This window comes from Vombatus ursinus, unplaced genomic scaffold (assembly GCF_900497805.2).
Source record: "Vombatus ursinus unplaced genomic scaffold, bare-nosed wombat genome assembly UNPS02014820.1, whole genome shotgun sequence".
NCBI lineage: Eukaryota > Metazoa > Chordata > Mammalia > Diprotodontia > Vombatidae > Vombatus > Vombatus ursinus.
The window spans coordinates 8,876,016-8,902,611 of NW_020954598.1; the positions used below are offsets into that span (position 1 = coordinate 8,876,016).

General features: G+C 35.6%; 2 pseudogenes; both read right to left on the reverse strand.

The window, feature by feature from the left end:
- Positions 1 to 20,252: 20,252 nt before the first annotated feature.
- LOC114024255 lies at positions 20,253 to 24,552 on the reverse strand (annotated as a pseudogene).
- A 181-nt stretch (positions 24,553 to 24,733) lies between these two features.
- LOC114024256 lies at positions 24,734 to 26,026 on the reverse strand (annotated as a pseudogene).
- Positions 26,027 to 26,596: the final 570 nt, after the last annotated feature.

Genomic DNA, 26,596 nt, shown 5'->3' on the forward strand with positions numbered 1-26,596 from the left:
CATTTTTTTCCATGAAATCATCAAGAAATAACAGAATCACTTCAAGACTTGGTTTGATTAGACTTCCTCTATGAACCCAGATAATTGTAGGGTTCATAGGGCATGCAAAAAATCTCAAATTTGAATGTAAGCAGCTTATTTTTTAAGTCCTTTATGATTCTTACTGTTTACCTTTTTATATTTATGTGTTTGAACTTCAAAATATCTATGCAGTTCTGGTCTTTTCATCATGAATGATTATAAAGAATCCCTCTATTTCACTGAAGGTCCATTTCCCCCCATAGGATTATATTATTTTGCTGGATAAGTTATTCTCATCTATAAACTTAACACCTATGGAATTATCATATTCTAAGTCTTCCACTTCTTTATAGTGGTGGCTACTAAATCCTGTGTGACCCTGACCATAGTTCCTTGGCATATGGTTTCTATTTTTTTCTATGCTTACAGTATTTTATCTTTTCTCTGGAAACTCTGAGTTTTGGCTATCATATTCATAAGAGTTTTCATTTTGGAGTTTTTTGGGGGTGGTGACTGCTGGAATATTTCTACTGCTACTTTGCTCTCTGGCACTAAGAGGTCTGTGTAGTTTTCTTTTAACATTTCTTAATATATGATGTCTCTACCCTAATTTTTTTTGTCATACCATTCAGATAGTCTGATAATTCTGAATTTTTAAAAAATTTTGATTTGTTTTACAAATCTATTGTTTTTGCTATGACACAATTTACATTTTCTTTTTTTTGGTTTTGATGCTATCTTAATGTTTCTTATCATCACATCAAATTATTTATATTTGGTTTCTTAGAAAAGGGTTTTTTTTTACATCTTGCAAAAATCTATTAATCACCTTTTATATTTTAATGCTTATTGTGCCAAGGAATCATTTATATTTGGTCAATTCTAATTTCCATGGAATTTGTTGCTTGGACAAGGTTTTATGCCTCTTTTGCCAAGCTGTTAATTCTTTTTCCAGTGCTTTATCCTATAGCTTTCATTTCTTTGCCATTTTTCCTTTCTGACACTCTCATTTCATTCATGAAAACATTTTTAAACTCCTTCCAAACATATTACTTCATCCCTTCCAGAAATTTTAGTTGAATCTCTGTCTAAGCTGAGTTTTTCTTTGAGGATTTGCTTGTATATATTTTGGAATCATTCTCTTCTGTATTTGTGTCTTGAGCGTTAGCATGGAAATGGTAATTAAATCCATGAGAGCTAATGAGTTCACCAAGTGAAATAAGAGGGAAAAGAGAAGAGTGGCCAGGACAGAATCCTCAGGTACACCTACAGGTAGAGGGTATGATCTTCTAATGGATCCAACATTGGAGATAGAGAAAGAGCAGTCAAATAATTAGGAAGAGGACCAGGAGAGAGTGGTGTCCCAAAAACCTAGTGAGAAGACAGTCAGTGTCAAAGGCTGAAGAACAGGTCAAGAGGAACGAGGACTTAGAAAAGGTCATTGGGTTTAGCAACTAAGAGATCATAACTTTGGAGAGAGCAATTTCAGTTCAATGATCAGATCAGAATTCAGATTGTACAGGGTTAAGAAGGAGGAGGAGAGAAAGTAGAGGCATCTATTGTGGACGCTACTTTCTAGGAGATTAGCTACAAAGAGCAAGAGACATAAAGGACAATAGTTAACAGATAGAATGATCAAGTTAAATTTTTTTCAGCATAGGTGAGGTATGGGCATGTTTATAGGCAATAGGAAATGAGCAAGTAAACAGGGAGAGACTGAAAATAGATGCATGACTAAGAATGACAGAGGGAACAATCTGTTGGAGAAGATGAGATGGAATGGAATCATTTGAACAAGCAAAGGGTTTAACCTTGGTAAGGGTAAAAGCTACTTCATTGTGTGAGAAAGAGGTGTAAGAGAAAGTGGGAAAGGCATCTGAGTAATGAGGAAGAGGGGAGAAGAGGGAATTCCTGGTGAATGGCCTCAAGTTTTTCTATAAAATGTAAGTCAAGGCTCTCAGATGAGAGAGTGAGGGAAGGGGGCAACTGTGAAAAGTTTGAAAATTGATGAAAAGGTTTGGAAGTACTGCAGTGGAGAGTGGGATAGGGAGTTGGTAAAGAAGGCGTAGTAGAATTGCCCAGTAGTGAGGACCAATTCATTCTGTAGTCTGAAGTTAGTCCTCTCTCCTTATACTGCTAAAGGTCTGCAACCACTCATCACCCGAAGCAGTATACTTGCACAACCTTCTCAGTTTAACCCTGATATGTGACCTGGAACTGGATAGTGGCCAAGGTGATACCCATTTCCATCTTTGTGATGCTCTTTGTGATATGGGTTTCAGTTCTCTAGACAACTCTCCAAGACCATAAGTTATAGATAACTCTGCCTTCATAGGGTCCTACCTCTGGCATATACTGACTGCGTGAAGCTGAGAAAATCACATAAGCTCTCAATAGATACCTAGACCAGAGGAGCCAAATTTGAGCCCTGGAGCAACTCTTTTTGTTTTGCTCAGGATTATCTTTTCTGCCTCCACATTTCTGTGTCCAACTCTCTCTTCTTTCTTACAGAATAACTTTTTGAACATTCCTCTGTTGCCCAAAATGCTTTACTCATTTTGGATTTACTTTATACATCTCATGTATTTACTTATTTACTAACAGCCTACACCCACCCAGTACTAAGTAAGTACCTTGAAGTCAAGAATTATCCTCTGTTTTAATGGACCTAGTACCTTGCACAATGTCTAGCTCATAAACATTGCTTAATAAATGATGATTTAGTCTGGAAGACTTAGGTTAAAGCCCTGCTTCTAACACATAGGGGCTGTATGGCCCTGGGAAAGTAGTTTTTTTGTTTTTTTTTTTTATTTCTCAGTGCCTCAAGGAATTTAGTAAGACTATGTTGTTGTTCTCCCCTACAGGAGAGAGCTTCCTTATCAGGGGTGCATTAAACCAATAAAATCAGAAGACAGATTTAAAAAATAGCATAGCCTAGCAGCTTGTCTAATCTTTTACATGATAAACTCTACTGTGGTCTAATAGTTGGCAGGGGATACCCAGGAATAGAGATCCATAAATAGCCAGGTTTTTTTTTTTTTCATGAAAAATGTCAATTTGCTCACATGCCCCATTTTTTTTTACCTGTGAATTCAAATGGTTGCTTACAAATATACATGTTATTTTAAACCTTCAAAGTTACCTTCTTTAGTTGGACCTGGCCCCCCTAAGTGAATAGGATAGTTAAGCAAATGAGTCAATAATTATTAAGTTCATACCAAGTTCCACTCTGTTAAGTTATGGATAAGGCTATTTCTTTGTTACAGACTGCTTAATTCATCCTAGAAGGTTACAATACTTGCTAAAGAATACTCCATTTCTACTAGAATAGGCATTAGAGAGTAGCCCCTCAAATTATATTTCCTCTTAGGAAAAGAAGGCCTTAACTGGAAGTGTTCTTTACAAGACTATGGATGGGATGTAGTAAAGGTCCATACAAGGCAGCCAATAAGAAGTCTCTCTTTAGAGGTAGCCAAGTGGTCTAATTTTGGGGTGGAAGACATTAAGATAGTAGAGAAAATCAGTCAATATGGTTTATTAGTCTTCAATTTGGGGTCTGGACAAGGATTCAGTAAGAATAGGAAATATAAGAACTGTACTTGGAGATCCTTAAAAGATCAGTTCAAGTGACACCCCCTATAAGAATACTTTTCTGTTTTCACCCATTGTGAGTCCTTTCTCCACCTCCAAAATATTTTGAATAATTTAAATTTAAATAAAAGAACTTCTGTGACTGACTGGACAAGGTACAAAGAGTCAGAGTTCAGCAGTGCTTCCAAAATGAACCACTTGAAGTCCTTAAATTATTGGGGGTGAGCCCTGTATTTGATGGGTCATGAAGCTACTCCTTTGGGATGTTTAGACAGGCACTGCTGTAGATAACAGGGTATGTATGTATGTTGTGTTTTTCTTTGGTCTGTGATTTCTTTGGCCTGTGAGATATATATATATATATATATATATATATATATATATATATATATATATTGCCTGGGACTCAACTTGACTATCAGGAAATTATATAGTCAACTTGATTATCAGAAAGGTCATTCTTCACCAGTGCTTAAGTAACACCAGAATTTCTGTTTCCAACATCAATGTAAAATGCCTGTAAATAAGTGGAATGATCTGATCTACTTTTTAAAGTTGGTGTTCTTATTTTGAGGATTTGAATGATAAGGAATGTAAAATAGGAATCACCACATCAGAGCAAATCAATGGTCTGTCTAATCTAATTTCTTCTTTGTAATGCAGACAGTTGCTGGAAATTCACTAACAATGAGCCTAAATATGTAATACTTTACTGGGGAGGGGGATGACTTTCACATTTTTTATACGTTCATTTAATTTATTACAAACTTCGCCCTTGGCCGTTTTGTCTAAGGACACACTAGCATAATTTCAAATAGACTGATAATACAACTTTATGATTAGTTTCTGCATGATGACTGCCTGAGGTGATCTGGGAGAGCAAGAGAACCTACAGTCCATCAATGTAAAGGCGGGAAATGAGACAGGAGTTGAAATACAAATTGCCTGATTTCTCATAATTTTTAAGCCCAAGGAGTCCAGTGACACATGCTTTGCATATTTACATGAATGGCTCCTTACCCAATCGATGCAAAGCTTCATTAAAGCAGACTGGACATGGGGTTATTGAATTCTAACTTCTAGGAAATACATCCTAATCTATCACCTTATGCTTCTTATGCATTTATCATAATCTGATTTTTCAATACTTGTCCCTATAAACATTTAAACATTTTTGAAAATACAGGTGTGCACCTGTTTTCTCAATGTTCTTATCATCAATGAACTTCTTAAACTTTTATAATCCTGCTTCCAACCCCACCATCCAACTGAAACCAATTTCTCCAAGGCTATCAATGATATTTTTACTGCTAAATCCTAGGGTATTTTCACATTTGTTAGTGTTTGTTTTTTTTTTTTTTTCTGTCTCTCCACAGTGCTTGATACTATTAACCATTTCCTTCCTCCCACTTCTATGCCACTACGAAATATTGCCCCCATGCTTTTAAATTTCTCTTTCTCCTTTCTACCATCTTTTGAAGTTCCTTAAAAGATCAATTCAACTGTTGACCTCTCTAAGAATACTTCTTCTGTTTTCCCCAGTTGTTAGTTCTCCCTCCAGCTCCAAAATATTTTGAATTTAATTAAAATATATTTCATATTTACTTATTTACATGAATGTTGTTTTCCTCCAGTAAAATGTGATACTTGAGATTAGTAACAATTTCATTTTTGTCTTTGAATCAAAGACAATGATCCGATGCAGTAGGTACTCAATAAATGTTCTTTCAATTATATTATAAAATAATACCAGATCATAAGAGATGCTGAAAGGGCAAGAACCATGTTTAAACTCTTACCCATTATAGTGTATTGTACATAATGAGAGTTTAATAGATGCTTATTTCCTGTTTTCTTCAACATTCTGATGTTATTCTAGGTTGGTACATGAAAGTTGAACAGATATTGGATATGGTCTCCATTATCTTGAGTTGGCAAACACAATGGTAAAGAATATTTAGTAGTTAAATTACATGTTAGGTCCAATAAATGTAGACCAATTATATTAACTTAGGTGTTAGATATATTCTATGAATTCTGACCTCATTGAAGCCAGAATTCTAGATATTATACTATACTGGTATACTATACTGTTTTGGATATTGACAGTATTGATCAATGAAAAAATTCTTAGTTATATGTCCCTGTTTCCTCACTGTTTCTATTCATTTTAGTTTCCCATGCAGTAGTTGCATCTCTATCAAGGTCCATACTTAGAATGATTTTACCCAGCTCAGGATTTCTGTCCATGAAACCCAGTATTTTTAGAATTAGGACTAAGGGAATGAATTGGTAGGGGGAAAAATATATACATACTCACATATGTATGTGCACGTGTGTGTGTGTGTGTATATGTAATCTGTCATACCACTTTGTTTTTATTAATTTATTTTGATTTATCAACATTCACTTCCATAAGCTTTTGAGTTTTAAATTTTTTGTCCCCCTTCTTCCCCACCTCCTTCCCCAAGATGGCATGCAATCTGATATAGACTATAGATATACATTCCTATTAAACGTATTTTCACATTAGTCACATTGTATGGAATATTTAGAACCAATAGAAGGAACAATAAGAAAGAGAAAACAAAACAAAACAGAAAAAAATAGCAAATAGTATGCTTTGATCTGCATTCAAACTGCATAGTTCTTTTTTTGGATGTGGATAGCATTTTCCATCATGAGACCTTTGGAGATGTCTTAGATCCTTGCATTGCTGAGAAGTGCTAAGTAGTCATTGCACAATATGGGTGTTACTGTATACAATGTTTTGCTCACTTCACTCAGCATCAGTCCATACAAATCTTTCCAGGTTTTTCTGAAGTTTGATTACTCATCATTTCTTATAGCACAATGATATTTCATTACATTCATATGCCACAACTTGTTCAGTCATTCCCCAATTGATGAACATTCCCTCAATTTCCAACTCTTTGCCACCACAAAAAAGAGCTGCTAAAAATATTTTTGTACATGTGTGTTACTTTCCCATTTGTATGATCTCTTTGGGATACAGCCCTAGAAATGCTATTCGCTGGGTCAAAGGGTATGCACATTTCTATAACCCTTTGGGCATAATTCCAAATTGCACCCCAAAATGGTTGAATCATTTCACAATTCCACCAACAATGCATTAGTGTTCCAATTTTCCCACATCTTCTCCTACATTTATCATTTTCCTGTTTTGTCATGTTGGCCAATCTGATAAGTGTGATGTAGTACCTCAGAGTAGTTTTGATTTGCATTTCTCTAATCAATAGTGACTTAGGGCATTTTTTCATATGACTATAGATGGTTTTAATTTCTTTATCTGAGAACTACCTGTTCATATCATTTGACCATGTATCAATTGGGGAATGACTTGAGTTCTTATAAATTTGACTTAGTTTTCTATATATTTTAGAAACGAGGCCATTATCAGAGTTACTGGTTGCAACAATTCTTTCCCAGTTTTCTGCTTCCCTCCTAATCTTGTTTGCATTGGCTTTTTTTGTGCAAAAACTTTTCAATTTAATGTAATCAATATTACCCATTTTGCATTTTGTAATGTTCTCTGTCTCCTGTTTGGTCATGAATTCTTCTGTTCTCCATAAATTTGATAGGTGAACTATTCTTTGCTCTCCCAGTTTGCTTCCAGCCTTTATATCTAAATCATGAATTCATTTGGACTTTATTTTGGTACATGGTGTAAGGTTTTGTTCTATGCCTAGTTTCTACCATATTCTTTTCCAGTTTTCCCAGCAGTTTTTGTCAAAGAGTGAGTTCTTATCCCAGAAGCTTAGGTCTTTGTGTTTATCAAATAGTAGATTACTATAGTCATTGACTACTGTGTCTTGCATACCTATCCTATTCCACTGATCCACCACTCTATTTCTTAGCCAGTTTCAGGTAGTTTTGATGATTGCTGCTTTATAATACAATTTTAGATCTGGAATGGTTAGGTCACCTTCCCCTGCATTTCTTTCATTAGTCTACTTCATATTCTGGACCTTTTGTTATTCCAAATGAATCTTATTATTATTTTTTCTAGCTCTATAAAATAATATTTAGTAGTTTAATTGGTATGGCACTAATTAAGTAAATTAGTTTAGGTAGAATTGTCATTTTTTAGTTGTATGCCCAATTCACTGATCTCCTCTTTCTCTATTTTATTCGTGTAAGCATTTAGAGATATAAAACTTCCCCTAAAAACAGCTTTTGCTGCATTCCATATGTGTTGGTATGTTGTCTCATTATTGTCATTCTCTTCAATGAAGTTATTAATTGTTTCTATGATTTGTTGTTTGACCTATTCATTTTTTAGGATTAGATTAGTTAGTTTCCAATTATTTTTTAGTCTATCTTTCCATGGTCCTTTATTACATATAACTTCTATTGCATCATGATCTGAAAAGGATGCATTTAATATTCCTGCCTTTCTACACTGTATTGTGAAGTTTTTATGCTCTAGTACATGGTCAATTTTTGTGTATGTGCCATGTCCTGCTGAGAAAAATGTGTATTCCTTTCTATCCCCATTCAATTTTCTCCAGAGATCTACCATACCTAACTTTTCTAAAATTCCATTCACCTCCTTAAATTCTTTCTTATTTATGTTGTGGTTAGATTTATCTAGTTCAGAGAGGGGGAGGTTAAGGTCCCCTATTAGTATAGTTTTGCTGTCTATTTCTTCCTGTAACTACCTGAACTTCTCTTCTAAGAATTTGGATGCTATACCATTTGGTGAGTATATGTTTGTTTAATAATGATATTACTTCATTGTCTATAGTGCCTTTTAGCAGGATGTAGTTTCCTTCATTATCTCTTTTGATAAGATCAGGATTACTATCCCTGTTTTTTTTTTTTTTTACTTCAGCTGAAGTATATTATATTATATTCTACTCCAGTCTTTCACTTTACCCTGTGTGTGTCCCTCTGTTTCAAATGGTTCTAGGACGTCAGGGCAGTTTTCCTTGATGATTTCCTGAAAGATGCTGTCCAGGCTCTTTTTTTCATTGTGGTTTTCAGGTAGACCAATAATTTTTAAATTGTCTCTCCTGGTTCAATTTTCCAGGTCAGTTGTTTTACCAATAAAATATTTTATATTTTCATCTATTTTTTCATTCTTTTGTTTCTGTTTGACTGATTCTCACTCTCTCATGGAGTCATTAGCTTCCACTTGCCCAATTCTAATTTTTAACACATTGTTTTCTTCTATTAGATTTTGTACTTCCTTCTCTCCATTTTGCCAATTGTATTTTTTAGAGACTTGTTTTCTTCAGTGTATTATTTTTCTAGTTGACCAATTGTATTTCTGAAGGACTTGTTTTCTACAGTTAATTTTTGTCCTTCCTTTTCTAAGCTATTGACTCTCTCTTGCATACCTGTCATTTCTTTTCTCAATTTTTCTTCTACCTCTCTTATTTGACTTTTAAAATCCTTCTTGAGCTCTTCCAAGAAGACTTTTTGGACTTCAGACTAGTTCATATTCCCTTTTGAGGTTCCAGATGTGGGTTTGTTTATAATGTCCTCTTCAGAATTTCTGCCTGTATCTTCACTGTTCCCATAATAAGAACCTATCATACATTTCTTTTTGCTCATGGTGTTTGCTTATTTCCTGGCCTTTAAAGAGATTGAGCTCTCCTGCTGGGGAGCAGGGGGCGCTGACCCAAGCTTATTGTGCTGGGAACCCAGGGCCTGGTCACTAGCATTGTCTGCTAGGGCCTCAAGTGCTGGCAGTTGGAGGCTGCAGGGTTCTGGCAGGTGACCTGGTGTTGGGCTGGAATCAGCAACACTGGAACTCTAGGGGTAGGACTGGATAGTCTGGCTCCTGGAGATTTCCTGCTCACCCAGGTCTTTCCTTCCTTTAGCTTTCTTTGGCTCCTTTCAGATGGATGTTTCACATCTATGGGATGTTTCTTAGCCTAGGGGGAACCTTTTAAACACTTCCCAGAGTTTTGCTGAGGCACAGGGAGACTTGGTTGCTGTAGAACATGTAGGCATGTGGTGGTTTTTTGATCTGGTTTCCCCTGATTTCCTTGCCCTTACTGTGGCACTCAGGGGTCCTGGTGTTGGTGTTTGCCTGCTCCACCACCTGGTGGTCTGGATCTCCCCCTGGTATGCTCAGGTGGGGCTTTCCACTAGCTTGCTGGAACACTTCCCATTCTGTACTGCTTCCCTTCCCACAGGGCATGTGGGGCCTTTCCCATTAATCCCTCAAGCTCCTTGGGCTACTGGACTGCTACACCCTGTCTTTCTGCTGGTTCAGCTCTTCCAGGGTTTTCCTGGGGCAATATTTTCTGGGCTTTCAGAGGTTAATAAGAGGGTAAGAGTGACTTACTTCTTATTCTGCCTTCTTGAACACCACTCTTTTTAATAGGAGTCAGCTAGATGTATTTATCTTATCATACAATTGTTATTTTCTTTTTAAATCTAAGCATAGACTTTGTAATTCTTCTGATTAAGTTTTGTTTTAATAGATTTTGTCTCTCAATCTAGTTCATATTAGGACCTTTTGGCCTTGCAATTCTGTCATTCAATATATTAGCTATTCCTTTCAGTTTTGCATCATCCACGATTTTCCCAAAGTATAATATCTTCCTTTCTATCCAAATCAATGCTTTTGGCAGAAAAATGTCAAGGACAGAGATCTCTTGTAATCCTCTAGAGCATGAGTCAGTCAACTATGACCTATTGGATATATCCAGCCCATTGCCTCTTTTTCTGTGACCTTCCAGTTAAGTATTTCTTCCCCATTTTTAAACACTCTAGAGTCATCATTCCTAGTCCTTACTCGGGGAAGTTCTGCCACCACTTAGACTGAATTTGAAGGTTTGCTGGATCTGGCTCACCTTGGACAACTCTGACTGAAGAGTAAGGATAGGGTGGAAAGTCATTTCCTGTACCAAGGGGCCTGTTCTGATAGAGGGTAGATGATATAAAGAATGGGACTTTTCTATCTTTGGACTATAGTTAACTGATGAAGGGGAAGTGTGCTGCTATAAATAAATAACTCTTTTTTGGCATAAAAAAGTCTAATATCAAACAATGTTTATTTATGGTCATTTATCCATTTTGGAATCTATCAAAAGGTACAATCTGATCCATAGATCTCAATTTTGACCACAGGAATTTTGTCATTGTGTTTATCAAATACTCTGATCTGAAAATCTAGTAAACTGGATATTTAAAAAAAAAAGGAAGTGGAGTATATATAACTTGTTCTTAATAAGCACATGATGGCTAGTAGTGATCAACTTGTCCTGTCTTAAGTTCTTAAATTCTGTAATTGGGAATTTTGACAGAAAATATAACCTACAATTTAAGGAATTCACCTTTGTTCCCTTTTAAAATGAGCCCATTTACATTAGTCTGTGGCAAGTATTCTATTCTCCATTATTTCAAAGATCACTGACAGTAGTTCAAAACACCTGCCTTCTAATTCTTTGAATACCCTGGGGTGTACTTTGAATGGGTCAAGTGTCATGAACTCATCAAGGGCGGCTGTGCGTTCTCTTACCACATCTTTACTTATCTTGTCATTGAGTTTCATTCCACATAATTCAAGACTATAAAAGTTGCCTAAGTCATATGCCTGCATAAGAGTAATCCAGTAGTTTCTAGCTCTAAGCCCTGTCATTTGTTCATTCCTTAAATAATGTATTAACTATTAAGTACTGATAATAGATACAACATTGCTAGGTCCCATGGGAAATATAGATAGTGTAAGACATGGTTCCAGCCCTCCTGGAACATTACATTTTATTTAGGAGAAGATGGAATTCAACAAAAGAATTAAATGTCAAAGACAATTTTGGAGTCAAAGAAGCGTTCAGAGAGGGAGTCCTTCAAAATATGCTGTTGGAATGAAGCAGCCTTAGGCAAGGATTTGTGGAAGGGTAAAGGGTGGGAAGGACTGAACTGGATTTTGAAGGACACAAAGTATTTGGATATTTGAGGACCAAATGTGTTCTGAGGAGGAGTAACAGCACTGGCAGAGTGGATAAAACACCGAACAAGGGAGACAACTTCAAATCTGGCTTGAGACACTAGGTGTGTGACCTGGGGAAAGTCACTTAACCTCCATCTTTCTCAGTTTCCTAATCTGTAAAATAGGGATAATAATAGCACCAATCTACCAAACTGTTGTGAGGATTAAATGAGATAATATTTGTAAAGCATTTTGTGTACTTTAGGACACCACATAAATATGGTAGCTAATAGTTGTAGTAGCAGCAGCAGCAATAGTAGCAACAGTGGTTGTGATAGTAGTACTTGTCATTGCATCATCTTTATAATGCATGTTTAGAGATCTGGAATGTGTTTGGAGCTATGAGTAGAACAGCTAGAGGGCAGGGAACTGAATTCAAAAGAACATTTGAATTCAGGTCATTAGGAGTAGAGTAACCCCATTTCAACTTTGGGGGAGTTACTAATAGACTTCCTTTGAGGTGTACTTGAAAAGGGAACTCTTGGAGCCACTGAGTGTCAATTTATCATCTCCCATACTAGGATCTGGGCATCTAGGTGGTGCAGTGGATAGAGTGATAAGACTGAAGTCAAGAAGACTCATTTTCCTGAGCTCATACAGGCTTCAGACACTTACTAGTGGTGTGACCCTGGGCAAGTCAGTCAACCCTGTTTGCCTCAGTTCCTCTTCTGTAAAATGAGCTGGAGGAGGAAATGGTAAACCACTCTAGTGTCTTTGCCAAGAAAACACCAAATAGGGTCACAAAGAGTTGGACATGACTGAAATGACTGAATAACAATCCTAGAATATGGTCTATTCTTCAGTGCATTTAACCCAAAGATGGGGTAGTTTATTTTATTTACAAAATTTACAAGATTTAAAAGCCACTATCAATAATTGTTTCATTCTTCCTCCTATATAATTTTAGTAGAAAACCCTTGATGGCTTGGCTCTGAATTATTTCCTCAGCCCTCTTCTTGGGGATCTTTACATGCTTTTGCTGTCTTATTGGAATCACTTTCTATCATTTTATCTGGTTTATAGTTTAACAAGTATACTGATAATTGAATGACAAATTATATGGCTGCAGACAGATTTGTAAATTGAAGTACATGGAACTTGGTGTGTGAGAATCTCTGCTAACTTGTTTTCTGCATTTCTAACTGAGTAACTCATAGACTTTGTCTGCTCTTAGGTTTACATTTTATTTCCACCACCTTTTAAACTCAATACTCAAGTACATATTTTTTTCTCATTTTTTAATACAAAGTATTTGGTCTATTTATTAATAAAACTAAATTATTACTATAATACTCAAATATTAAATTTTAATTATAAACTGCTATTTTAATTAATATCAAACTTTGCTTATTGATATTTTTTGATACTGACATTAAGTATGGAAGAACAGAAGGTATGTCTGGGTTTATTAAAAAGGATCAAATAATTTGGGGAATATTTTAAAGTCAACATAATTTGTTTTCCTTAATTTTCAAAACATTTATATCATAACATTATTTGAACCTGTAATTTTCTGAGATTTCACAGTTCTTCACCAAAATATAATTAAAATTATCATTATTTTAAAAAACTAGTGATTTTCTGATAACTACTGGCAAAATTATGGATGTTAAAGGAAGAAGAAATCATTCCAGGTGTTCCACTTTTATATATGAATGTATTACTTATCACCTTCATCTTATAAATTTAATATTTTAGAGACATCAGCACCACAGTAGTATATTATCTCTCATAATAAATAATTGGCCTTTTCTATAAAGTTAGCTCACTAGCACCATACATATACATATACATGTATGCATGTATATATATACACACATATATACCATGTATACATAAACATGCACAGATTTACACATATATAACATTTTCATATATGTGTATAAATGGGGTATGTGTATATATATTACATCATATATATATACACATCTATACCTATATACATACACATATGTGTGTATGCACAGTTATATGCATATGGGGATATATATATATATGGGTATATATACACATATATATGGGTATATATATGGGTATATTATATATATATATATAGTCATTTATCAAGGATGAGGGATAACAGACTGAATATGGTGCTATTGCCTATGAAATATTAGGTTTCTGAGATGAAAGTGATGAGGGATCTATTCATATATCAAAGTGAAACATAATGAATGATTCCTTCCTCCCTTTAACATTTTTCTGTAGCTTTGTAAGCAGTTATCAACAAATCACTTGTCATAAAAAGACAAAACAATTTCAACTGCATGTTGGTGAAGAACAGTATGAATATACTTGATGTCCCTTATGACAATTCTCACATGTGATACCCAGTTGGTAATATGCTGTACCTTCTAAAACTGTGCCTACCATGTCCCTTGCCCATCTAAAAATGTGAGGGGTAACTGGATTAGTGAGAATACAGAAATAGAAATCTCATTCAAAATAACTATAAAATGAAGAAAATATATAGGTACTAATCTACCATGGGAGACTCAGAACATCTTATCAAATCAAATAAAAAACACTCTTTACAGAAATAACAGAATAGTTAATTAATTGAAGAGAGTTGACAACATTGTTTTTATTGTATAAATTATCCTCCTGCATCTGTTCACTTCACCTTGCATCAGTTCACACAAATCTTCTCAGGTTTCTCTTTTTGTCATTTTTATAACGCAATAGAATTCCATTACATGCATATATCACATTTTTTTCAGCCATTTTCCAACTGAGGGGAACTTCTGTTTCCAGAACTTTTTGTAACAATAACAACAACCCTACTATGAATATCTGTGTAAATATGGGTCATTTTCCTTTTTGATGTCTTTGGAATGTAGCTATAGTAGTGATATTCCAAACTTCTTCATGTTCTAATAGTTAAAAGGCCCCTTCCATGAAATACTTAAGGAGCCCAAGGAAACCATAAAAATATTGGGTACCTATCCTATGCAAGATTTACTGAAAGCCATTATGAAGAATCACATAGTATGAGCAGGCATAGATGTGTTGCAATCCACAAAAGAGGAGGAAGTCCTCACATTGATGAGATTGTAGATCAATTGCAGTTTTGAAGTGATTCTCCTTGTATTACTATCCTCATTAACTTCAAAGAAGTAATATGCATCTATTTCAAAGAATGAGTCCAAATTTAAAAGAAGCCCAGCAACGTTTAACGAATTTACTTTTCTTTGTCCTTGTAACCCTCTGGGAGAGGAGAGACTGATATTTTCATGTTCACTTGGATTCAAATCACAACTTGACTTCAGTCACACATTTCATCCTACAGAGAGCACTTATATAGTGCTTTAAGGTTTGCAAAGTGCTTTACAAATATCATTTCAGTTTATCATTATTACAGCTCTGGGAGGTAGGATCAGGGAAGGGAAGGGAATAATGATATAGTGCCTACTATGTGCTAGGCATATTGTGCTAAGTGCTTTACAAATATCTCACAACAACCTGGGGGATGGGTTTATTATTATCCCCATTTTACAGATGAGGAAACTGAGGCAGACAGAGGTTAACTGAGGAATCCAGGATCAAACAACTAGTCTGAGGCCAGATTTAAACTTAGGTCTTTCTGACTTCAAGTATAGCATTCTATTCACTGCACACCTCCTCACTGCTTAACTTTTGAATGCTTCTGATTTGCAATCTTGTGCACAAATAGAATTTATGATTGAAATAATTTTAACCATTAACAACAAAAATGAGTTAATTTGTTGTTGAATTGAATATTTTGTGAGATTTCACTTTGATACCTATTTTTTCCAGTCCTACATAGTAATTATACTGAGGCAGAACCCAAATAATTGCTATGTACCCTGAGCTGGCTTAGAAGATAAATGCACACACTCTGTAATATGTACTTGCTAAGGGACATAACGTACCATTGATTTTCAAATAACTTCCACTGACTTTAATGTATGTTCAGTGTATGGATCAATACAAGGATATAGTTAAGTATGTCATTACCCAAATATCGCATAGTAATTAGTGTCCTCTTTCTTCAGTCCTAGTATCTCTATTCAGTGGACATATTGTCTTCTATTTTTTTTGTGTGTGTGTATGGGTACATTTGAAAATGAAAGTTTTATTTTCTATTGCAATTGCTTCCACAGTTAATATTTAGCAATTTCCCTTCTAATTATCCTTCTGAATTTTGTATTGTTTTATACTTTTCACAGTCCTTGATAGACTGTTTGAATTTAGAAAGGCCTTTGGCTTACAGAATACTTCTGCATCTGCATATTTAATTCCCACCTAACATCATGACACTGAATTTCACATAGGATTTTAGATGTAGAATAAAGTTGGATGGGATCTCAGAAGGCATCTCATTTAACTCTCTCCTTTTTAAAATAAAGAAATTGAGATCCATGTAGGTTAAATAATGTGGGGAAAGTTTCACAAGTAGAAAGCAGCAAAGGCAGGAATTAGACCCAGGTCTTCTGCCTTTAGAACAACTGTTCCTTCCTCTGTACAAGGAAAATTATACAAGGAAATTCATAGCTCTCAGAACAGTACTTCCAAACATTAAAAACATATGTTTTACTAACATATGGCTTACTATAATTTTTTTTTTATTTCACAAACTAATAATGAATATTTAAGCCTGGGATCCAATTCATCTTTATCTAACAGCCTCTTAACTCTTCACTCACTTCCATTCATGAAGGTCGTTTGTGAATGAAAGGTTTTCTTGGTAAACCAAAGTATTTTTTAATCTATTAATTATTGCCAAAATAAATTTTCTAAGGAGAAAAATTAAGTTATTGCTAGCATTTGATGCCTGATTTATTAAAAGGGAAGTAGTAGATAGAGCACTAACTTGTAATCGGGGAAAACTGGATTAAAAGACTACCTGAGTCATATTAGCCTGAGGGACCTTTCTATGCTTGTTTTTTTCATCTGTAAAAAGAGGCTGGGGGTGGATTTGGAGACCACTAAGATCCTTTCCAATTTTTAATTTGATACTATAACTGGTTAGACCCTGCAAGGAGCAATGACTATACCAGACCTGCCTCACTGTACCCTTGACAATAATTTTTGTTTTTAGGCAGTTGATCAAAAGAAGCAAGTAATCATTTGACAGCTGTCCTTTATTGAGGGATAATTTTTATTTTTTCTGTTCAGACCTATGCTTTTATGGTGGAAAAACAAAACAAAACAAAACATTTCACCAGGTATAATACCTGGTGGACAATTTCCCACATATTCCATGGACTGGTTGAAAGTGAATTGAATATATTTGTTAAGCTAACTTGTGATTATATATCTAATTTGACCAAAATATATTCAGCCTTTAATTTTTTTTTTTTGGTTTTCTTGTAAGTAGCATATCACAGTTGTGACCTCAAATAACAACAAAAATTAAAACCAGGAATTTAACTTTGAGATGCACTGACAGATGAAGTTAATGTGATGATTTTGCATACCCCTCCCCCGACCCCAAGAAATTGCTAGTCCAATCTGAAGTTTTAATTATTAAAATAGTGTGAATGGATTGGTCATTCTGTGATTCTGATTGATGATTTTACATATGTTGGATGATGAGAGATTAACCCTTGTGCTTTGTTATTCTATTCCTCATGAGGTTTGAGTGAATTTTAAAGGAAGTAGAAATCTGACCCGCAATGGCCAGTCTGGAACCTTTCAACTAGAAAATCCCTAACAACTATCAGCAAGATAGATATAAAATGGTACATGAACTTAATTCCCATGGTATTTGAACTGGTAGAGAAATCCTGTCCCACTTTTTTCTTTCTCTCTGGTTCACATATGCAAGTGCTCATGCACACACACACACACACACACACACACACGTACACAGTTTTCTTTCTTCTAATAAACCACAACAGTGTCTAAATGACCCCAGGGATTTTGATATGGGAATAAGTGATGATGGATTTAACTCTCTTCACACAGGCCATCTACAATATCATTTGCTATTGAGCAACCTGCCTCAGTTTACAAAGGTAGTAAGTAGCACAGCCTGGATGTGAACCTGAGTCTTCTAACTTTAAATTAGAATTTGTCTCACTATATCATATTGCAGAACCAAGATCTTAGAGGGACATCTGACATAAATATATAAATTCCTTAAACAGATTATGAAATAAATTAATGAAAATTTGTGCTTAGACATGTTGCTCTTATTATAGGATTAACCATGGTTCACGAATGTTCCTACTCCATCCTTCTGCAAACATTTGTGATACTCTGACAATTCCTATGAAATCAGCAGTATTTGCAAGAGTAAGTTCTCAGTAAGATAAATTTACTTGATAATCCTCTGGAAGCATTTTCACTAATCTGTGCATACATTCCCTTCTAGACTGAGAACACCATGAGGAAAGGGACAATATCCTTCCTATTGAATGTTTGTATCACTCCTATTCCAGACTACAGAAGTGTTACTTTTACATATTAGGAGCTTAATAAATGTTATGTTTTAGATATGGACATACTTTTAGTAGGTTACTAATAGTCTTTCATGTTTGTTGAGTTTAGTTTTGCATAAAGTGGAAAAATTTGAAATATAGGGAACATACATGCAAATGTATTTTCGATTTTCCCTTCAGGTACTATTGGATAATACCTACCTTATTCATATACAGTTTTGAATATAGGCCAACAATCAAATTGAAACAATCAAAATCACAAATCCATTGTGACTGCAGAACAAAAATGCACAGTCACAGAGCCTTGTATGGTTATCGCTCAAGAAAATAAATCATCTAGACACACTGAAACTGTGAAATTGGGTTAGAGATGAGCACATGTCCCCAGTGCTTCACACAATTTATCAACTTCCTTTCTGCTTCCTTTTGGCTCACTCCATTCTTGCTGACCCCTCCCATCCTTTTTCCCTTTCCCAAGAGAACAACATAGCTGAAAACCTGTCTTTGCTTTCTGAAATAATCACAGAATAGATCACTTTAATATATCTCAGCCTGGCCATTTGAAAAGAGGATCTCAATGTGTTGTATTGGATAGGAAAACTCTTGTACACACTTTAAGATGGATGAGATTATGGCTGTAAATTCTATCCAAAAATAAATACAGAAATTCAATAGATACAAGACACTAAGGATTTTCCTTTGTTGGACATTCATCCATATCATGTCCACTAACCCAAGGCCCTATTCTGAGGCCTCTTCTCTTTTCCCCATATACTATCTTACTTGGTAATTGTATAGATCCTATGAATTCAACAGCATCTCTATGAGGTTGATTATCCAGTCTACATACTCATCCCTAACCCATATGGATATCCTGTCGGCATCTTAAGTTTGACATGTCCAAAATTGAATTCTTTATCTTTCCCTTCAAAATCTTCATTGTTTTAAACGTATGTGTTTCTTTTAAGGGCTCCACCATCTTCCCTGTCTCCCAGGTTCACCCTCAGTGTTAGCCTCAGCACTTAAATTTCATTCATATTTTACACCCAATTTGTTGCCATATCTATGCTTCACAACATTTCTTATATATACACCCTTCTCTTCACTGTTGTAGCTAACAACCTGCTTCAGGCCCTCTTTGTCTCTCACCCGGACTATTACCATAAGCTTCTAATCAGTCTTCTTCAAGTCCCTCTAACTTCTAATCCCTCTTTCACTTAGCTGTCAGAATGATTTTCCTAAGTTCCCCCTCCTCCCAACTCAATACACTTTAGTGACTCTTTATTATCTTCAGGATGAAATGTAAAGTTCCCAGGCATTTAAAGTTCTATATAACCTAGCCACTATCTTCTTTTCTTTTTTTTTTTTTTACTTGAGCTTCTGTTTATTGACAAATGATGTACTCTACAGTCAACTACAGCACAATAAGAGTGTGGGTTTGTTCCAGATTTAAAATGGAAGAGAAATATTGGAGGAACATGGATGCTCACAATGTGAGAAGGGTGAGAGTTGGGTAATGGGCAAGGAGTGTAGTAAGATCTGCTGCTTGGGGCAGTGAGGACTATATTGGGAAGAATTCCCTTTCCATCCTAGGCTCCCTTCTCCAAATAAAGGGGGAAAAAAGTGGATTATGACTGGAAGCTTCTTCTTCCCCCCAAGGCAGGAGTGCCTTACCAGAGGACACCATTGCTAAATATCACATTATTCATCTATTGGTTTTTAGCAGTTGGATTCAGTTTCTATTTGATTTTTATTGTAAGTGTATGAAACCAAGACACTTTCATTTACATGATGGATGTGGGGAAAGGAAGGATTGTTCCTCTGGTCAGGAAAGATGTAGAGGCACATATACATTGAAGACCTGTACTTAGAGGGACTATGACTAATGCCTGCTTGTGTATACATGAAGGATGTCTAGATCAATCTCAACACCATACTGATACATGTAACTTTAATCCCTTATGTCAAAGAGGACCTGCAGTATCCCAAGCTAAGCCATAGCTGCTCTATCTTTACACACCACCAGGGGTATGCTAAACTGATACTGATGTTGCTAGGTGGGGAAGAAAGCAGGTCTAATACAAAGTTTCCTAAAGAAGAGATTTTAATGTTTTGGGGGGAGGAGGGGAGTGTTTTTACTGTCTAAAACCTCTAATAGCCAGGAATGGACAACACCAGTAAGAGCTACAGATCTAATGGATGCAGGCAGGGACACGGAAGGGAGGGTGCTGAAGTCACCCACAAGAAGGTCTTCAAATATTCTTTTATGGAATTGTCAGCATGTACATAGTGTTGGTGAAACCTGGATCTGGATGCCAGCCAATCAAAAATGATGTCACATGATGATCATATCATCTTTCTTGAAAAAGTCATGAGCTTTGCCAACATTTATATCAAAGTTAACCAAAAATTAAGCCCATGACTCATGAACAGGTGCACAGCAGAAAAAGATACCTCTGTAGAGATGAGCCTGGCATGCAACTTAAGGACTACGAGTTACAGCTATGATGGGGGTCCAGGGATGGTACCTGGCTACTTGGTAAGCAGAACTTCCAGATTTGGTGAGGATGCTAATGGCCCCACTACACCACTTGAAGGAAGCCTCTATGGCACCCATGGCAGCAGCTTCAGTGTGATCCTTGGTTATGGGGCCCAGGAAGTGAAGCTCCTCAAACAACTAAGAGTGAAAGATGGTGGCCTCTGCCTCTTGGGCAATCAAGTGTTGCATCCCTACAGCTTCTACTGGATAGTTCCCTTTGGCAGTCTCATGAGACATCATGATACAATCAACTCTATCCAAGACAGCATTGATTACATCACTGCCTACAGCCATTGTGGGGTGTGGCTTCTTAATCATGCTCTTGAGCATCTGGGTGGCACAAATACCATATTTCCCAACTATTATACCTTCCAATCATCATCTGAGCAAGAAAGACTTTTTCTGCAGAGATCTCAATACCTAGGTCTCCCTGAACAAGCACGCCAGCTCCCCAGTGTATTGGCAAACATATACAAAGGCATGAGAGAGAATAGGTTCTGTAGTAAAAGGGCCTGGCTTCAAAATATACCCATGAACACCCTGGGCCTCTGTTTCTTTTTTTGCAAGTTGATGGGGTTGGTGTAAACCAGAAGTTTTTATTCTGTGATCTGTGTTTTTAATATATATATATGTGTGTGTGTGTGTGTGTGTGTATGTATATATGTATATATAGGTATACATATATATGTTTCCCAACTACATAGAATTCGTTTATATATTTGTGCATCTTTTTCTCCATTTAAAAATATTAAACTGAGAAGGGGTCTATAGGCATCACTAGAATAGCAAAATGGTCCATGATATACAAAACACTAATCTCCTTTACCTAGATGGACTCTTGGGTGCTCTCAAAATTATATGTCTTGGATGATTTCCAGTTCTGTAGAATCTGAATTTTGAAGAATTTGTGTGCCAATCACATAGTCTTCTAGAACTCAGAGTCTCCTCCATGACCTAATAAAGACTTGAGTAGAGGATATGCAAATAGAATCAACAATGCAAAGTCTTACGTAAAATTAAATATTTTTTCTTTTTCTATAATTTTTTTTCTTAAATACATCACCTGAAAACAACATTAAATATAAATATAATTAGCTGGCAAATTAAGAATTGTAGTCTAATGAATTAGAAGGGGAAAACAAAATATTGAGTAGCTCATTACTATTAATTTGTCTATCATTAGCAATTACGTTTACTTCTTAAGTTACAACTCTTCTACAAAGTTATTTCAGTAAACATCAGGTAACTAAAGTGATTATATTAGTGTGAAAGTAAATGAGTATTTCATTAGAGGATCACATTTTCATCAATGGATCCTCAAAGAGTGATCATTTAATCTAATTTTAACTTTTTTAAAATTGAAAGATGTTTTACTAGTAAAACAAAGAATAACAAACAAACTAATCATCTCATCAATCAAGTAATGGTCTAGCTCTAGCTGATATTAGCTGTTGTTTTTGTCTGTTTTTTAATCTAGAATCATGATCTCAGTATGTTTAAATTTTAAATGTCAAAGATTTTGGTTATTTGGAGCAAATATTAACACACACCCCATCCATAACTCCAAAAGAACAACAACAACAACAACAACAACAGAAATTTACCCTCCAAAAGGATATGTATGTGACTGGCAAATGATAGATGTGATGGGTCAAAATAGACTGGTTTATCAATCTTGGCACCAAGAATAATATTTTTAGAAAATATAATAATGATAGTAATGATGATAATATAATAAGGGTAACAACAATGATGATAATTTATGTCCCAGTGAATATTTAATGATAACTATTAGAGCATATTTACCTGTTTTTATGATGAGCCCTTTGTACATTCTACAGTTTTTGGTATTAGTCCCAACATTAGTGAAAATTTGGTGATTCTTACATGAATTTGTGATAACAACAATGTGGAAACTCTCTCTACTGCCATAGATTACAACCCTTCTGTACATTTGGAAGCTTGTACATTAGTGAGACATATAATGCAATTTTGCACATGCTCAACTATAACCCATTATGAGAAGTATTGAATATGTCATACAGTGTGCCATTGTCTTTTGTATAAAGTTGATAATACTATAAAATATTTAAATAGTTTTTATATGGATGATCACTTTTTCATATCAACAGAAAACATCTAATATTTGTATTAGAAAAAATATTTTTTCAGGAAATAATAATTCTGGTTCAATTATTGAAACATTAAATAAAAATTCAGTTTCATACCTACTCCAAAATGAGACACTTTTGGCTATCAAAGTTGCTTGATTAAAGTTGTTGTTTTTGACAACTTTTATTTAAATACAGGAATAGAAAGCCTATTACCCTGAAATAAACACATGGTGTTTTAATATGTTCTATACATGATTCCTAACCATGGCTGTGTGGTTTCCAGTTACCTCAAGTCTAGCTGTAAAAATCTCAGACCAAAAGCTGAGTCAATGAATTAATTCTTATCACATTTGCATACATACACAGAGACACTCAATATATTTAATATTAAATCCTTTGTTTCAGAGCAATACTTTAAGACACCCTTTCCTAAGCCTACAGAAATATTCTTGAAGTTCATCTCATTCATTTCCTCCCATTATATGTCCCCTCCAGTTAAAAGACAGTTTACACAAGCTATCCTTTAAAAGCAAAGTAAAATAAAACAAATATTCAGGGGAGGGGATGGTGAAGGCTAAGAGGTATCACAAAATCAAATAAGTCAAAATAAAATATCATTAACTCCCAAAGATTTGTCAATCACTATCATCCCAGGTCTCCTTCTCTAAAGTAAAATAATAGGCCAAAAATTGAAACTATTTTGTAGAGAAGAGAGAAAAATAACCTGTTTTGATAATAACACAATTGAAAATTGGTTAGCTATCCCTTCCTATCCCCAAAACAACTACAACAAAAAACAAAACACAAATAAAATACAATTTGCTTCCTTTGATTTGATTCTGAGATATAACCAAAAGTTGCCATTTGTTGTGTAGAATATATTTCCTCAGAAGCTTATGTTAGTAATGCTAAGTTGCCAAGTTGTTGATATGGAATATTCCCTCCCCTACCATCCTCCCCCATCTGGTATGGATATGCAGAAGTGTGACCAAGAATGATATGGCAAAATCATGCCTACTGGGAAAGGAAGCCTAGCCCAAATAGTTACCATGAGAACATGTAAAGGGTAGTACTACAAATGTGCTGAGATTCCATAACTACCCAGATGTACCAACAGCACAAACTTGCTCAGTTTACTACCATAAGAGAAAACAGGAACATATAGATGCACATCAAAATATGAGCTGCTTCAGCACAATTAATGAAGCACATATTCACTAGCTGATTCCCTTCAGCACTGAAGACCAACACAGAGACTAAAAAGTATTCTGATTTTATCATGGTCTTAGTTAAATGGAACTGAACCTTGAGATGACTTCTTACCTTAGATTCATTGCAAGGGTAAGCCATTGTGGGAGAAGCTATTTAGACCTGTAGACTTTATAAGGACAACCATAAAATGATAACTGAAAAAAAGGAACTTTAGTTTCCACATCTTTAAAATGGGAATGATAATAGCACCTACCTTTTATGGTTGTTGTAATGACTAAATGATGTAACATATGTATAGAACCTTGAAAACTTTGAATTACTATGTAAATGCTGGCTATTGTTATCAATATGACTTTTTTTACTTTAAGACTTTGATTTCCAGAGTCAGGTGAGAAAACATTCTAGGTACCTCACTCATACATTTTGAAACATATTGTAGACATCCATCTCATCATTTAACAATAGCATAGTCAAGAGATTTGAGCATGAGAAGTATTTTAGCTGAGGAATCTTCCTTGTTACATTTTCTGTTCTGAGCAGGATGATATGGATGTGGGAGAAGACAACGGTCCCACATCTCAAAAGGTAGCTGAACGTCATTCGTTCTGTCAGGTCTTCATGGACTTCTTTACCTCGGTCATAGAGGAAAATACTCTGTTTACTCTGTGTCCTAGCACTTTGTATGGTCAGAGTCTTCATTCATGCTATGTTAACTTTCATCCTGGTCATCTTAACTTTGATGTCGTTAGCTGTATTTCATGCATTGTCACTAAATACACAGTGCAAAGAAAAGCAAGAACTGATGCAATCACATCAAGAATAAGAGCTCACACTAAAAATTCACGTAGTATTTTTTTTAAATTTAGCTCTTCTGCTGTCTTTATCCTGGGGACGAGGGATCCTCATCATCTTTGTCTTCATCCTGATCACTTAAAGAACAAGGGGTCTTGCCTGGGCACTTTGAATGGCGAGATGTTGTGCTGCTGGACTGCTGACTACTTGAGGCAAAGAAATGCCCGGTTGCTAAGGCCACTTCAGCATCCAGACAAAACCCTTTTTTTCACACTTGATTGTGATAAAGTGGCCATACCTAAATTTGGAGCTGATGGGGTTGGATTCAGAAGTAGACCCTGATTCAACCATGAAGGACTTGCAGACATATTGGTGATATAACCTTCCAGAGCATTTGGCATCAATGATTCAGCAACTCTTAGGTCTTTGAGTGAACATTTGCCTGTTTCCAGGCCAGAAAACATTCCCATTCACTTCAACACCTCTACATCATTATGGATTTCAAAAATATTGTCAAAATTAAAAAGATACTCAAACTTGTCACTTGAGATACTGCAGTCTATGGCAATTATTTTGCTTGTGTTGACAATTATAAAAAAGTACTATTTGATTCAAAGCTGGTGGGCCCTGGTTCTGCTGTACATTCTCCTGATTCCTCTATATCACATTTTAAAAAGCTGTTTGCTGCAGTAGTATCTCCTGCAGCTGAGCCCTTGTCTGCATTATCTGCTCTGTTTGCTTCACTATCCCTGTTTTGACATTCTGCAGCTGAATTTGTAGCAAGTCCAATCCATTTTATTTCCTTTTTTCCTTTGAAATTATGTTCACTGCCATTAGCACATTGAGGGCATCATAAACTCTTTGTCTAATAGTCTTCTGATCATAAGCCGAATCAGTTGCCAAATGATTATATACCAGCTCATCACCCACTTGATTATATGAAGTAGTTCCTTTGCATTGAACTTTTTCACATACTTTCATGGAAAAAAAATGTCTCAAGCCATTTCCATGTTTATCTCTTCTTTTGCTTCTTTTACTTTTGAAAAACAAGTATCTATACTCTTTAGAACATTTTCAATCCCTTAGAACCCAGCCAGAGGCTTCTGCCACATGTGTCTGAATGACCATTACTGGTGCAGGGCTGTAAGGATTCCTAATCAGAACACTCCCAGAACTGGCTAGTCTTTGTAGTGTGCTTATAATCATTTGGAGTCCAGCATTCACATTCATTGGTCCTAAGATTTGGTAAAATCTTTCTTATTTAATTGGTGCTGGAAACTGGAAATGCATCAAGTGGAATGTTCCCTTTTGTTGGACTCTGGTCCTGGTCTATAAATCCTTTGTGTTCTCCATTTGTAGAAGGCAGACCAAAATTTTCTGTCATCAGGTCAGACTGTAGTCTTTTTTATTTTCTTTAAAAACATTTTTAAAAACTCTTCATCTTCAAAAATACTTCAAAGGAAAAGAAACATCCTGCTGGCATAGCCATGGAGAAGGCGACCTGAGAACCACAAGAAGACGGCCTGAGAAGGACATGTCAGACTGCGATGGGAAGAGGTTGAGGAAGCAACTCCACTGCAGTAGAAGCTTTTTGACTAGGCTGGGGCCGCTAGAGGTCTGTAGACTACTTCTTTGGAGGGCTGGGGTTGAAGTGGCCTGGGCTTGAGAGCCTGTGAGTCAATATTACTTTTTAAAAAGTGATAGTAGCCTATTGTCTGAATCCATTACCATCAGATACATAGCAAATACTCAGCTTTGGGAAAGACTAGATTACTGGATGTGGTATACGCAATGCTTAGTGCTATTTGTCCTCCATTTCTAGCCAGTTTGGTTCCAAGATACCACATGATTAGCTCAAGAAAGTGCACAAAATTGGAGGCAAAGCCATTGGAAAAATCATACATTTATTACGTATTAATGTGATATATTTAAGACTATCATGCAAAGAATG